Source organism: Equus caballus, chromosome 6, assembly GCF_041296265.1.
Source record: "Equus caballus isolate H_3958 breed thoroughbred chromosome 6, TB-T2T, whole genome shotgun sequence".
NCBI classification, from domain to species: domain Eukaryota; kingdom Metazoa; phylum Chordata; class Mammalia; order Perissodactyla; family Equidae; genus Equus; species Equus caballus.
In genome coordinates this window covers 49875563-49890656 of record NC_091689.1, presented here as the reverse complement: position 1 = coordinate 49890656, position 15094 = coordinate 49875563, and the positions used below count along the sequence as shown (strand labels likewise).

Genomic DNA, 15094 nt, shown 5'->3' with positions numbered 1-15094 from the left:
ATAAGTATGTGGAGCATTTGGTACTCACACTAAGGGTATAAGGATAAAGTTACTTGGGAAAGAGCTTGACGTTTTTAACCAAAGCAGAAGATACGTAATATCTATCACCAAAAATTTCACTCCAAGATTTATACCCCACAGAATTTATTGGTCCATCAGAAACATGTACAAGAACAGTTATAGTAGCATCATTTGTCATAATGCCAAACATGAGAAGACCCAATGATCTTCAACATTAAAATGAAAATCAAACTGTAGTATACGTATGCTATAGAAAACTATACAGCACTGAAAATTAGCAAACTATATATACATGAAACGACATTTTAAAGATAAAGTCTCAAGAAAAGAAGCTGGATACAATGCAATAAATATGGTATGATACTATTTTAATAAAGTTCAAAATAGGAAAAATTAAATTATATTTTCTGGGAGTCATAACTAGGTAGTACAAATATTATAAAGCAAGAGTATAGCTATAATAAAGTCAAGATAGTGACTATTGTTGGGGGGAGGAATCAGGCTACTTGTGGGAAAGGATTTCTGTAAGGCATTTCACATTCTACCAGTGCACTATTTCCTGACATGAGTGGTATTCACATGGTTGTTTGTTTTACAATAATTTATTAAGATCTGTATCTTTGCTTAATTACTATCCTATACATTTGATTGTAAAATTACACAAAGGAGATAATATGGAGAGAAGAAAGTAAATAAATTTGTGCTATCTATGTTCCTGCTCTAAAAATTATTTAGGATTTATGAAAGACAAAGAAATACAAAGACAAATTCATTGATAATTTCCAAAGTTCATGTTGGAAATTTGATTACAGAACCAATGGCACAGAAGTAAAACAATCTTATTCCTGAATGAAAATGTATCTGATAATATGTGATACATTATATATGTATATATCAAAGTCAGCTCTTCTAAGACAAATCAAAAGATTCTAAAGAAATCCTCTTTCATGAAGAGAAGATAGTCTCTCTCCTGTTATATGAGCATTTAGTAATTATTTGAAAGAATTATTGCATAATATCAAAGATATGAATGTTGGGAATTTATGTAAGAAAATTTTGGTGACAAACATCACAGGTGGATAAAATAGTTTGGATTTCAAGGACTAGATAAGATAGGCTTGGGCAAGAACCTAATTGTTCTTGAAAGAGGATCAATGGCACAGATTATAATCTAGTTATACATTTAGAAGCAATGATAGTTGATGGGTGTTGATGAGGATCAACACTCTCCTGCAAGAAGAGTACCTCAGGAATCATTAATATATTTAGACAAGATGAGGATAAACTTTTCAGCAGGAGACCCAAGCCTGCTTCTAGTTACAAAGGAGGATCAATGGTATCGGAGAGCTCAGAGTCTTCAGCTTTATGAGAACCTTAGTAGATGTCACATCCTTATTGCCAGCAATGAATCACTTCACTTTAATAAAGAGGTCTCTGCAGGGTTGAGAAATCATTTTGAGTTGGAAACCAGAAACCTGCAGAATCAGAGTTTAGATTTGATTTCCTGCAATCTGGCTTTTTGGCTAGAGAAGATGGGTATTACTTTAACAATAGTCACAGAGTATTTTTAATTTCTTACATGGACCTTGAGAGGAAATGTTAAACTTTGAGCTCATCATTTTATTTTTAGACATACTCCAAAATACTTAGAAGAAATCAGAAAATATCAAATTCTTTCAAATATATTCTCTGTTTACACTCTAACGTTCTATGGCTGACATGACTCCAGGTAAGCACAAATGATAACATAAGTAAATTTTGTCATTGCATACTATCATAGATTAGTGTCCCACTTAATAGTGGGATGGGGTCATTGATGTGTTTAAATCCAGACATTTAAAACATTCAAGAATTTATTCTTAAGTTTGTTCCCTGAAACCAGCTCTAGCACCAATACCTGAATCAGCAAATGTTCAGTCAGCAAAACAGAGCCACTTCAGCCATGATAGGAATAAGGGATTTAATAGAAGAACTATGATGGGAGAGAAGCTGGATGTAGAGGTCTGTGCATTCATTTCTTATGGCTGACATAACAAATTGCCACAACCTTGGTGGCTTGAAACAGCAGAAAAGTATTCATTCACAGTTCTGGAGGCCAGAAGTCTGAAATCAAAGTGCTAAGAGGGCACCATTCCTTCTGAAGTCTCTAGGAGAGAATACATTCTGGGCTCTGGGGGAGAATGTTTCAAGTCTCTTACAGTTTTTCATGACCTAATATTTATGCATGGTATAAGTTATATATCGAGTTTCATTTTTTTCTATGCAGATAGCCAATTAATCCAGCTCCATTTATTGAAAAGATCATCATTTTCTACCTCTAATGGCAGTGATAACTTTTTATAAATAAAGTAACTGTATTCTCATGAATATCTTTGTGGACTCTTGATCTGGTCCTGTGGATGTATATCTATCTTGATATTAAGTCAGAATTGTTTTATTATTGTGGCGTAAGTAGGTCTAGATAGTCAGTACTATAATTTCTCCAAACATTCTTCTTTTTAAATATTGTTTTGGCTATTCTAAATCCTATGCATTTCTATATTAATTTTGGAATTAGCATGTCACTTTCCAAAAAGTCCATCTGAAATGTTCAGGGATTATATTGAACCCCGGGTTAAATTGGGGAAACTTGACATCCCAAGAATATAGAGTTTTATAATCCAAGTATATGGTAATCTCTCCACGTATTAGGTTTTTCTTTAATTTTGTCAGCAACTTTTACAGGCTTGGTTCCCCAGAAGCAGATTCTGAAATCAAGATTAGCAGCCTGGAGGTTTATTAGGGAGCACCTTTGGTTTTACCACCTGTGGAAGAGAAGAGAAGGGAGCAGTATTGGGCAGAAGGGAAGCCAGGCTGTGATGCATTCTCAGTGAGGCCTAAGTCAACCCCAGATAGAGCTCTGAAACTGGAACAGACTTTTTGAGTTTTCCCCAGCTAGAGCAGGGCAGCCAGGCCTTTATGCTCCCACATCACTAATCATGGATATGAGCTGCCCTGGAAAGGGAACACGGCCTTGACTGAGTTCATTCTCTTTGAAAGAGGCAAGGACTCACACTTGATGGTTGTTGGGTGACGGCTTCTGCAGCAACTGGGAGAATAAACCCCTCAGTCCTGAAGGGGCATCTGTGTACCACACTCCAGAGTCCACTACAGTTTAACTGTTTCTCAACCTAGATCCACTCTTCATGGCAGTGAAGCAAGTCCAGATTGAAGGTGTGTCTCTTTTCTTGGGATAAATTTGTAAGAAGAAGGTGTATGGAGTGAATTACAGCCCCTGGTGCTGCAGCTGAGCTCAGAGTCACAACTGATCCTTGTCCTCCCTCTCCTCTACTATTCACTCCAGATTCCTCTCACTCTCTGCTGGCACCTCTGCTGATCTTAGTCACCTACCTCGGGTTTTAGCCCCTGTTTATCATACCGTTTTCAACTGTGACTGCTGAATTTGTCTATTACCATCAAAATGGGTGATGGATTATAAAGATGTATTCCAGTGGGACAAGTGGATACCAAACATATTTTCTTCCTTTCCCTATTGTGTAACAGCAGATTTACCTTCTGTTCCTCAATTATTCATTCCAAGAGATTGATTCATACAATGAGATACTGTGCCCCCTGGTGGAAGAATTTGCCCTTTAGAGACCAGGTTCTCTAAACCCACAGAAGCCAGAGTGACTTGGACAGAAGGCATACAGTTCTCAAGTTGGTCATTGGAAATGATGGCAAGCAAGGTCATTCCTTCTTTTGACATTTTGTTCCAGACCCAGGTATTCTAGCTACTGAGGACAAGTACCATATAAAGGTTATTGATTTTAAGCCTACACTAAACCTGGAAGATGGCATCATGGTGTCATAAGTATTAACTCTGAGCTGGCTCTCCAGCTGTGTTTAGTCCTTTCCATTCCTCTATCTGACCTTCAGCTTTAAGTTGCTTCTGTTTGTGGATCCTGTGATCAATTGCCCACTTTCTTACCTCTGTGCTCGAAAATGTGTCCCTTGGTCAGACATGATATTTTGTAAGGTTCCATTCCAGTTGATACACCATATTTGCCAGTCACTAGATGAAGAGATCCCTAGGAAAGAGGTGTTACTTTGGATGAGGCAATGGGCCACACGGCATGAAATATTCGCGTGCAGAGGTTTTTCACATTTTTATTATATTTATTACTAATTTGTTTTTGGATGCTGTTATAAATGTATTGCTTTTAAATTTTATTTCTCATTGTATACTGCTAACATATAAAAATATGATTGATGTTTATATATTGAGATGTTACACAATTATCTTTATAAATTATTTATTTTAGTATTTTATAAATTATATTGGTTTTTATGTACATAATTATATTATCTACAAATAAAAATATATTATTTCTTCCTTTCCCACTTTTCATATTTCTTTTTCTTGCCTTGATTCACTGCTAGGATCTTCAATGGGTAGTAGAGGTTGTTGAGTAAAATAATTGATAAAATCACTCTGATCTCGTTCCAGAGCTCAGAAGAAAAACATTCACCCTTTTACCAGAAATATGATGTTAGGTTTAGGATTTGTTGTTGCTGTTGGGTTTTTTTTTCCTTTTCTCTTTGTAATGTTGACATTTTTTATTAGATTAGGAAAATCTGCTTCTAGTTTTCTGAGAGATTTTACAATGGTTAAGAGTTCAATTTTATCAAGTGTTTTGTACATCTATTGAAATAATATATATTCTATCTCTCTTTCATATTTCTTTTCTAAAATATAAATCAACCTGAGTTACTAGAATAAACGACAATTGGTCATGGTGCATTATCTTCTCTATGTATTCCTAGATATAATTTTTCTGATTTTCCATAAGGTGGGTATTTAACTTGTTTATTTCTGGAAAAGCAGGAGCAATTAGCTTCAGTTTTCTGTATTCTCACCCAAAGCACTATATTTCTACCAAATATCTGGACTATATCTAGATGATAAAGTATGACTTTAGGTTACCTGCACTCAGAAAATGAGGAGAAGGAACAAAGTTTGAAAATGTAAATTGTTAGGAGATAGACAAAAATTTAGTCGCATAGCATCTTTATTCCATTGGTGTGGTCCGTAAGCTATATGCCCCCTGAGTTGCCTTTAATTGCAGGATAATAGTTGAGGCAAAATAATTGCACTGACTGCATTCTTCCTTCTGGTACTTCCCTCATTAGTGTACTCTCAATCTTCACTGGATTAGCCAACTTCTCACATCTAATCCTTTTTGGCTCAGTGCAGCCAGCATAATAAACACATATATTATCTATATACCCACAATAATCCTGTCTTTTAAGTCATTTGTGTTTCTTTTAAACCTGAAAGAGGAAATAAAGAATTACGCTTGGCAAGTTAAACATTTGAGACACATTTACAGAAAAAAATTACTTTTCCAACATATCATTGCTCATAGGTGCTGCATTGTTTAAATAAAATGTAATTGGTATTCACAATGTCAACAATATCCAAGTTACTCATTTATCAACAAACACACAATTCAAACACTGCTTTATTTCTCTTTGTCGCTTCCACTGTCACGCATCTGGAATGTTTGCTGTCCTACACTTCGACACTTTGCACCTCCTTTCCCCGATACCTAATATGATTTAGAATAATTCAGTTCCATTATATTCTCTAGTCTAAGTGGCTCAGTAGCAAGTATTTGAAAATTTCCTCCTTAAATGCTTTTCATTATCATCCAAACCAGGAATTAACCTAACATATGATACCACAAGCTCAACATCATCTCCAGTTGACATTTCCCTCTAGGCATTTTTCAAAGATCTTCCTCTGAAGTTCCGAATAATTACCAGCCCCTAATACAAGATTACTGATCAGGGACCATGTATTAAAGACAAACTTGTATATTCAAAATATTGTCTTTTGGAAAAAATGTAGCAGCCATACTTAGGTCAATAATAATGATCAATCAATAAATGAGTTCATCAATTAAACTTTCAAAAGAGAAACTTCCTATTTGAGATGACATAATACAGATGTCATTTATCACAGCCCCTTTCCAGAAACAAGCCCAAAGCTATCATTGAGAATAAAAAACAAAAGGAAATCATACATACAGTCATGTATATTATGTATGATTATATAACATACATATTTAAAACGTACTGTATATACATATATATTATTATATACTTTTTATTTCAGTATTATTTCTTGACAATTTGAAATATCTACTGTTTTCCATCCCATTATAGATGCCCTTCCCATTAGCAACAATTACAAATAAACACATGGAAATTTTACTTTTCCAAACAAGATTCCATCTACACCTTCCCCTGACACATATACCACTTATACCTCTAGTCCTTCACTCCAAATGAAATCTTTAAAATATATATGCTTCTCTCCCCCATTTGCACATAACTAATACCTCATTCTTTCTTCTCATTGCAAGCTTCTTGAGAGCTGCAGTTGCCTTGTCTTTCTGACCCATGTTCCTGCACCTACTATTTCAATCTGGAGAGAAAAAAGCAAACAAAACAAAATGAATCACAAAAACAGCCAAAACTTCTATTTACTGTCTGGCCCAATGTGGTGAGCTCTCAGGAACATCAGGGTTTAGATTCAGTGTGGCAGCACCTGACACAGTTGCCCTGAATTCACTCCTGCTTGATGTGTCTTCAACCAATAAATATGTATAAATTTGTGGGCTTCCAATAGTATCTAGCAGGTTGAGGTTCTAGTTTCTTTCTTTCTTTCTTTCTTTTTTTGAGGAAGTTTAGCTCTGAGCTAACATCTGCTGCCAATCCTCTTCATTTTTTGCTGAGGAAGATTGGCCCTAAGCTAACATCCATGCCCATCTTCCTCTACTTTATATGTGGGATGCTTACCACAGCATGGCTTGATAAATGGCGCATAGGTCCCCGCCTAGGATCTGAACCAGCGAATCCCAGAAGCAGAGCACGTGAATGTAGCTGCTGCACCACCGGTTCAGTCTCTCTGGTTTGTTTTATTAGTCTAATCCAGTCTGCTTCCCAAATCTAAGGGATTATAAAATACAAATGGATTTGGCATATTTTAAGTGAGCCTTTTTTTGCCCCCTCATTACAAGCAGAACAAATACAACAGATGAATCCATTTATAATGGTATATTTATAACCACATTTCTTAATATATTACTATATTACACAACAAAATAGTTTGTATATACCACCTATGCAATATGTCATGCCCATGTTCATTTTATTCTTTTTACCAGAAAAGGTATTCTAGTCTATCTCTAAATTTTTTATTCAAAAATGGACATTTCAATGTCAGTTATGACATAAATTTCAAATTTATTTTTGGTTATTCTGTGTATTCTAACTGAAGCATTTATCAGATTATATTATTTTTATCTACAGAATTATTTAATTAGTCTGTATGTACAATTAATGGCTATGTAACTGAGGGAAGAATCAATCTTTCATTCATCTTTGAATCCGGGCACTTAGCACAATTTTAAGCACATATTAGAGCCCAGTGAATTTGGTTGGCTTCTATAATTTTCTTAGATAAAAGCATTATTCACAGAAATTCTACCTTATTGGCTACTATAAATTCATTAATGATTTGTTAAGATAATAAGACATTTGCAGAAACTTTTGGCATTATTAAACACATTAAAGAAGCCTGATGGAAAAGAGTTCTTTAAGGATGCAATTTTGGTCGAAGCCAGTTTTGATTGTAAAGAGCAAATCTCCTGAGGAAAACACCTTTACTCAAACCAACGATAAAAATTCAACAAAAATAAAGAGTTACCAGTCAGAGGATATAATTGTCTCATCCAAGATCTTGCAAGCTACGCAATTTTTCAGGGAGATAATGTCAGCCAATATTTACATAACCTCTTGAATTTTATAAATTCCTACAGAAAATAGAAATGGTTGAAATAATTATCTTTTATTTTTGTATATTACATCAGAACATAATTTCTTACTTATTACTTTTTTTTACATAGAACATATTTTTTTTTTTTTGAGGAAGATTAGCCCTGAACTAACATCTGCCACCAATACACCTCTTTTTGCTGAGAGAGACTGTCCCTGAACTAACATTCATGCCTATCTTCCTCTACTTTATATGTGGGACGCCTACCACAGCATGGCTTGACAAGCGATGCCATGCCCACACCCTGGAACCGAACCAGCGAACCCCGGGCCACCTAAGTAGAACGTGCAAACTTAACCTCTGCGCTGACAGGCCAGCCCCTACATATTACTTTTCTAAGGTAACATTTTTGACATTCTTCTACTACTTTTCAATGGCATTAAAAAAAAATTGAGGCAAAGTGTCCTTACTGTAGGATTTCCTCCAGCATTTATACATTGGTTACTGTCTCATGTGGAGAAAGATCCACCAATCCATGCCTAACCTTAACTTAGGGTCAATGAAGTTCACAAATTACAGGATTCAAATATTGAGCAGTAAATATTTCAGTCCAGGGGCAAAGGAAGTGGTTAATCACTGTAAACACAAGTTGATAGAAACAGAAAGAATAGGAGAAAAATGTAGCAAAGTCAGGTGAGAGTGGTGATAGAAGAGAATTTAGAACCAGTCTAGAATTCTGGCTGTATAGCCAGAGTAACAGTTTTTTCCCATAGACGTTGTTTTGAGTAAATAACTATGAATCGATTGTTTGAGAATGATCAGATGAGGAAGAGACTATGGATTGATTTCTCCTCTTCTATAAAGGAAGTCAAAGATTCTAGAGTAGCTGGCAGTTAACAGAGAGGTCAATCTGAGAACTCCTTTTTCGCATCAACAAATGAGAGATGTCAAAGAAAATAATTTCAGTTATTTTTAGTTTCTGCAGAAAATCCTGAGAATTTGGCCATGGAACATAAATGATAGGTTCTGTCTCTTTGTAATGTATCTAACTGTCCTTCCATCAGTCAGATCTCAATTAGGCCAGATCTTCATCATTTCCTCATTAGAATTTCTTCATGTATTTTAGTAACAAATTTTGGTTGAATGCTTCCATTTTGCTGAATGGTGAACCCCAAAACAGATTATTTCCCTATTAAAAACAAAAGCAGAAATTATGAACCTTATAATTTAATTATTATTAAATCACTACATGATTTAAGTTGTCATTATGGGGCTGGCCCGGTGGCACAGCGGTTAAGTTCACACATGCAGCTTCTCGGCGGCCAAGGGTTCGCCGGTTCAGATCTTGGGTGCGGACACGGCACTACTTGGCAAAACCCATGCTATGATAGGCAGCCTACGTATAAAGTAAAGGAAGATGGGCATGGATGTTAGCTCAGGGCCAGTCGTCCTCAGCAAAAAATAAAAGAAGAGGAAGATTGGCAGTAGTTAACTCAGGGCTAAGCTTCCTCAAAAAAATAAAATTAAATAAATAAACAAATAAATAAATTGTCATTATGTATACACATAAATACTAGATATTTCAAAAAATATAATTCAGAGATAACATGAAAATCTCTCTCAACTTCTGGTCCTTCTCCTATACCTCACAGTTGGTGAGACAGTAATATTGTGAAATACAGAGAGAATTGCAAATAAAATGTGAAATAACTTTTTTAGATTTTAGAAAATAGTTAATACTGAAAGAACTATACAGAAAAGGTCTTATCTAAGGTTAGAAGTGTGACCTTAAAAACTATCTTTCTTAATAATTATTTTCTCATTTATTTATGTATTTATTTATTTAAAAGTTATCTATTGAGTACCTTCTATACACTAAACACTATTCTGGGTGCTAACAATACGGAAATGAGCAAGACATACAAGTCCCTTCTCTCATAGAAGATAAATTTTAATTTTGAACAAAAATAAATGAATAGATAGATATACAGATCTCAAATTGCACTATAGTATGCAGAGATTTGAAAGTAAGTTATATTACAGACAGTAGGTAGTTCAGATCTTACAGTCAATGATAATCAGCAGGTAAAATCAGTGGGACTGATTACGGGTAGCAAGAACATCTAGTTCAAAGACTAATTTGGGGAAAAACTTTACTTATTTGAAAAACAGAAAAAAAATCACAGTGGCTAATGAATGGTGGCCAAGGTGAGAAATGATGTTAGAGGAGGTCAAAGAAAAAGGCAGGAGACAAATTATTTCCAGGCTTTGTTAATCACAGTAAGGGGATCGCAGTTTCCTGAAAAACCACTGAAAGGACTTTAATCGGAGGGGAAAATAATTGAATTGTCTTTTTTAGAAAGCCACTGTTACTGCATATGGCAAATGAATCATAGGGCTGCACTATTGGAAGCAGGAATAATAGCAAGAAATTTATTGCCATACGCCATGCGTGTGAGAATAGTAGCTTGATTTACTGGTATTAGAGAATATGATGACCCATGGATAGAGTAAGAATACGTTTTGAAGTTAGAATCTATAGCACAAATTATGAAACGTTTATGAGAGACTTTTGACTTGATGAAGTTAGTATATAATAAGATATAAACATTTATAGGCAATATAGCATAGTGATAAAAAGCACGGCACCTTCTCTAGGACGACTATACCTGAGCTTGAATCCTGATTCTGCTGCTTATGACTTGTGGGACTATGGATAAGTTATTTAACCTCTCTGTGTCTTAGTATGCATTGCTTAAAAAAAGAAAGCCACAAAGCATTAGAGATTAAATGATTTAATATATGTAATATTAGAACAGTGCTGGCACATAGCACACACTCAGTGATATTTAAATCTGTATTTATATTTGTATTTAATGAAGTGAGGATGATTGGGGAAAGGGAACAGTTTTAGAGGAAAAACAAATATTTCTATGTTTTTGCCATTTTAAATTTTAAATGAAATCAGAATCCTGTATGGAAATGTGAAACAGAAGCTTGTATTTTCTAATATGGAGATCCAAGGAAAGGTTATGAGGAGATATTTGGGAGTCATTATATTTGAATCCAAATGACTGAATCAGGCACTTAGAAAAGTATATTTAGGGACACAAGAAAAAGAGACCCAGAACAGAGCCTTGGAGTATTCTACAATACAGAGTTTGATCCAGGAGGAAGAATTTAAAAAAAAAAAAGACTGAGAAGAGCAGCCATTGTGGTGGCAGAAACGATGAGGATGCATCCATGAGAATCTGCAATAAAATTATTTAAAGAAGGGGTACTGTTCAACTTTGTAAAGGCTACAGGAAATCAAGCAATAAAAGAAGAGAGATCTGGGGGTCCCAGATGGCAGCATAGAAAGATCCTGAATTCACCTTCTCTCAGGGACACACCAAATTTACATATGGATATGGATCATTTCTCTTTGTAAAAGATCTGAAAACTAGATGAACTACTCTCCACAAAAAGGGTAAAAGAAGGACATCAAGAGGGGTAGGAGAAGCAGAGACATGGTCTAGCAAAAGACCTCAGCCCCAGCATGGTGACACAAAATAGGGAGGGATCTCACCAGACGGGCCCTTCTCCCAGAGGAGCGAGAAGTTGGTATCCCTCGTGAGGCATGCCAAACACCTGAGATCTGCACTGGAGAGTTAAGACCCTAAAATGTCTGGTTTAGAAAAGCAACAGGGCTGATGTCCAAGGAACCCAAAGTGTTATAGGAAACTGAGACTCCTCTCTTAAAGGGCTCACATGTACTTTCACTCACCCAGAGAGTCAGTGAAAAAATAACAGTTTGAAAAGTTCATAGACTATATGTGCAGGAGATTAATTTGCTAACCTAACAGTGTTGGTTGGAGGGACCAGGGCAGTTGAAAGGCCCCCTGCTGATGGAGGCCCTGGTGGATGCCATTATTGCACTCCCTACTGCTAGCACAAGTGAGTCACCTCAGACGTGGCACCCTCCCACCACCTGGCTAGGACAGGATGAGGCAAATGGTTGTGGGACTAGTCAGCTTTCTACTGAAACCAGAGTATGGGTGGTTGCAACACTTTCCTACTCTCTGGCTGGGGCTGACAAGTCAGAGTAGTCATGGCATTCTCTTGCTCCCAGACTAAAGCCAGGAGCGCAATGTCAAGACATCTCCCTGCTGCCTTCCTGAAGCCATAGAGTGTACTCACTCCCTACACTTTGCAGCTGCCTTGCTAAATCCAGTGGGTGCATGCAATCCACATAAGGGATACCTTTTGGTTTCCTGACCCTGGTTGCCAAGAGGGCTGGCACACCTGAGCTCTACAAGACTGTAACAATCAGAAAGAGAGTTTTTAGCAGGCTGCCACCCCTAGGGCACTATACAGACAGAAGACTGAAACACAACCCCAGTCTTCCTGTGAAAAAGACCTACTTACTTAGCCTGGAGCATCAGCTTGAGGGATAGGCTTCAGGCTTGCCACATACCTAGATGCTAAGGAGACGCAACCAGGGAATGTAAAAAGGGAGACACTATTCTTGCACAATCCCTTGGCCTTGCCACGGATCAGTGATACTTCACAGAAACAAGCTTATACTCTTACCTGGAGCCCCAAAATCTGCAATACTTGCCCAGTGGACACCTCCAGATCTCCTTGATTGGAGGCCAGAAGGGATAACAATTGCAGCCCACAAGACTGTGTATACATTAAAAGCTGCTGCCTGAGGATCTAGCTTCCAATAAGCCTCAAACTAGGTACTAAATGAGATTCCTCTCTTTGGTACACTGACCAGTCTTGGCACACTCTCAACAATGGGGACATGTCAAGAATAAATCAGTAGTCTAGACAATCACAAAGGTTTGGGGGACAACCAAGAGCTAGAGCAAACACGATAACAAGACAAAATCCCAGAAAAACACTTTCAGGATATGGAGATAAGTAATCTACTTGATAAAGAATTCAAAGTAATGATCATAAAAATGCTCACCAAATTCAGGAGAAGAATGGATGAACACAGTGAGAACTTCAACAAAGAGACAGAAAATATACAAGAGTCCCAAACAGAAGTAACAGAGCTGAAGAATATAATAAGTGAACTGAAAAATACACTAGAGGGGTTCAAGAGCAGACTAGAGGAAGCCTATGAATGAATCAATGAGATGGAAGACAAAGCAATAAAAATCACTCAGACAAAGCAACAAAAAGAAAAAATAAATTAAATGAAGATAACTTAAGGGACCTGTGGGGAAAACATCAAGCAGAATAACATTCACATTATAGGGGTCCCAGAAAGAGAAGAGAGAGAAAAAGGGATAAAAAAATTATTTAAAGAAATAATGGCTGAAAAATTCCCTAACCCGTGGAAGAAAACAGACACCCAGGTTCAGAAAGCCAAGAGAGTTCCAAATAAGATGAACCCAAAGAGCTCCATATCAAGACATATTATAATTAAAATGGCAAAAGTTAAAAATGAAGAGGGACTCTTAAAAGCAGCAGGAGAAAAATTGTTAGACACGACAGAAAACTCTTAAACCTATCAGCAGATTTCTCAGCAGAAACTTTATGGGCAAGAAGGGAATGGCATGACATATTCAAAGTGCTGAAAGAAAATCTTTCCAACCAAGAATACTCTACCAGGGGCTGGCCTGGTGGTGCAGCGGTTAAGTTCGCACATTCCACTTTGGGGACCTGGGGTTCTCTGGTTCAGATCCCGGGTGCGGACACAGCACCACTTGTCAAGCCATGCTGTGGTAAGTGTCCCACATATAAAGTAGAGGAAGATGGGCATGGATGTTAGCTCAGGGCTAGTCTTCCTCGAAAAAAAAAAAAAAAGAGTACTCTACCCAACAAAGTTATCATTCAGATTTGAAAGAGAGATAAACACTTTGCCAGATAAACAGAAACTGAAGGAGTTTGTCACTACTAAACTGGCTTTACAGGAAATCTTAAAGGGACTTTTTTAAGCTAAAAGGAAATGGTACTAATTAATAACAAGAAAACATATGAAAGTAAAAATCTCACTGGAAAAGGTAAATATATAGTAAAGGTAGTGAATTAATCACATATTGCTACTAAGACAGTTAAAGGGCAAAAGGAGTAAAATTAACTAAAACTACAATAATTAGTCAGGGGATTCATACAATAAAAAGATGTAAAAAGTGACATCAAAAATATAAAACACGGAAGAGAGGAACAAAAATGTAGACTTTAGTAATGTGTTCAAATTTAAATTATTGTCAACTTAAAATAGACTATTATATACATAGGATGATATATGTAAACTTCACAGTAACCACAAAGCTAACACTTACAGTAAATGAGCAAAAGTAAATAAAAAATGACTCTAAATATCTAAAGAAAGTCATCAAACCACAAGGAAAGAGACAAAGAGAACAAAGGAACACAGAGGAACAATGAAAAGAGTCAGAAAGCAATTAACAAATGGCAATAAGTACATACCTTTCAATAATTATTTTAAATGTAAATAGACTAAATACTCCAATCAAAACTGAGTGAATGGATTAAAAAGAAAAAAACAAGACATAACTATATACTGTCAACATGAAGTCAAAGATGATACTTCAAGCAAATGGCAACCAAAAACAGAGTGGATATAGCTGTACTTATATCAGACAAAATAGACTTCAAGTCAAAAAGGATAGAAAGAGACAAAGATGGACATTATATAATGATAAAGCATATAATTAATCAAGAAGATATAATATCTATTAACATATATGCACCTACCATAAGAGTACCAAAGCAATTATTAACAGACCTAAAGGGAGAAATTGACAGAAACACAATAATAGTAGGGGAGACATTAATACCCTACAACATGCTACTGAACAACTATTGGAATAATGAAGCAATCAAAGGAGAAATAAAAAATACCTGGAAACAAATGAAAATGAGAACAGAACACACCAAAACCTATGAGATGTGGCTAAAGCAGTACTAAGAGAGAATTTTTCTACAGTACTGGCCTACCTCAAGAAACAAGAAAAATCTCAAATAAACCATCTAACATTACACTAGGAAAAGAAGAACAATAGAAAGAAGGAAATAATAAAATCAGAGCAGAAATAAATAACATAGAGACTAAAAAGACAACAGAAAGGATCAATAAAACAAAGAGCTTGTTCTTTGAAAAGATAAACAACACTGACAACCTTTAGCTAGACTCACAAAGAAAAAAAGACAGAAGCCTCAAAGAAATAAAATCAGATCAAAGAGGAGAGATTACAACAGATACCACAGAAATACAAAGGATTATAA

At 36.0% G+C, this 15094-nt stretch overlaps 1 protein-coding gene across 9 annotated transcripts in view; it reads right to left on the bottom strand.

Moving 5' to 3' along the window:
* Window positions 1-15094, bottom strand: part of LOC102147769 (uncharacterized) — a 78180-nt gene that overhangs the window by 53747 nt on the left and 9339 nt on the right. For 3 of the 9 annotated variants that reach the window (XM_070269850.1, XM_070269852.1, XM_070269853.1), the window contains exons 3-7: window positions 7778-7883; window positions 6868-7017; window positions 6408-6493; window positions 5295-5334; window positions 3992-4091 (exon numbers count right to left, since the gene is read on the bottom strand). The gene's annotated coding sequence lies outside the window, so the exon portion shown is untranslated. Of the gene's footprint in view, window positions 1-127; window positions 2826-3145; window positions 3248-3991; window positions 5335-6407; window positions 6494-6867; window positions 7018-7777; window positions 7884-15094 lie in introns of those variants that run through there. The other 6 variants (XR_011439679.1, XR_011439680.1, XR_011439681.1 and 3 more) reach the window with 6 other exon arrangements.